General features: G+C 54.2%; 1 protein-coding gene across 2 annotated transcripts in view; it reads right to left on the bottom strand.

Annotated features, from left to right (window-relative positions):
• The window catches only part of LOC107570126 (collagen alpha-1(II) chain), a 42188-nt gene that overhangs the window by 40647 nt on the left and 1085 nt on the right, over positions 1-456 (bottom strand). The gene's annotated exons all lie outside the window — the stretch shown is intronic.

The raw sequence follows: 456 nt of genomic DNA, 5'->3' as shown, positions 1-456 counted from the left end.
GTGTCTGAGTGTGTGTGAGTGTGTGTGTGTGAGTGTGCGTGTGTGAGTGCGTGCGTGTGTCTGATTGTGTGTGTGAGTGCGTGTGAGTGTGTGTCTGAGTGTGTGTGTGCGTGTGAGTGTGCGTGTGTGCATGTGCGTGTGTGTGAGTGTGTGCGTGTGTGTGCGTGAGTGTGTGTGCGTTTGTGAGTGTGCGTGTGCGCGTGTGTCTGTGTGCGTGAGTGTGCGTGTGTGTGTCTGAGTGTATGTGTGTGTGTGAGTGCGCATGTGTAAGTGTGCGTGTGTGTGTCTGAGTGTGTGAGTGTGCGTGTGTGTGTGTGTGTGTGTGCATGTGCATGTGTGTGAGTGTGCGCCTGTGTGTGTTTGTGAGGGCGCGCGTGTGTGCGTGTGTGAGTGTGCATGTGAGTGTGTGTGAGAGTGTGTGTGTGTGTGTTTGTGTGTGTGTGTGTGTGTGAGTGA

The sequence above is a fragment of the Sinocyclocheilus grahami genome, unplaced genomic scaffold (genome assembly GCF_001515645.1).
Source record: "Sinocyclocheilus grahami isolate Dianchi unplaced genomic scaffold, SAMN03320097.WGS_v1.1 scaffold1418.1, whole genome shotgun sequence".
Classification (NCBI taxonomy): domain Eukaryota; kingdom Metazoa; phylum Chordata; class Actinopteri; order Cypriniformes; family Cyprinidae; genus Sinocyclocheilus; species Sinocyclocheilus grahami.
This window is presented reverse-complemented; position numbering and strand designations above follow the sequence as displayed.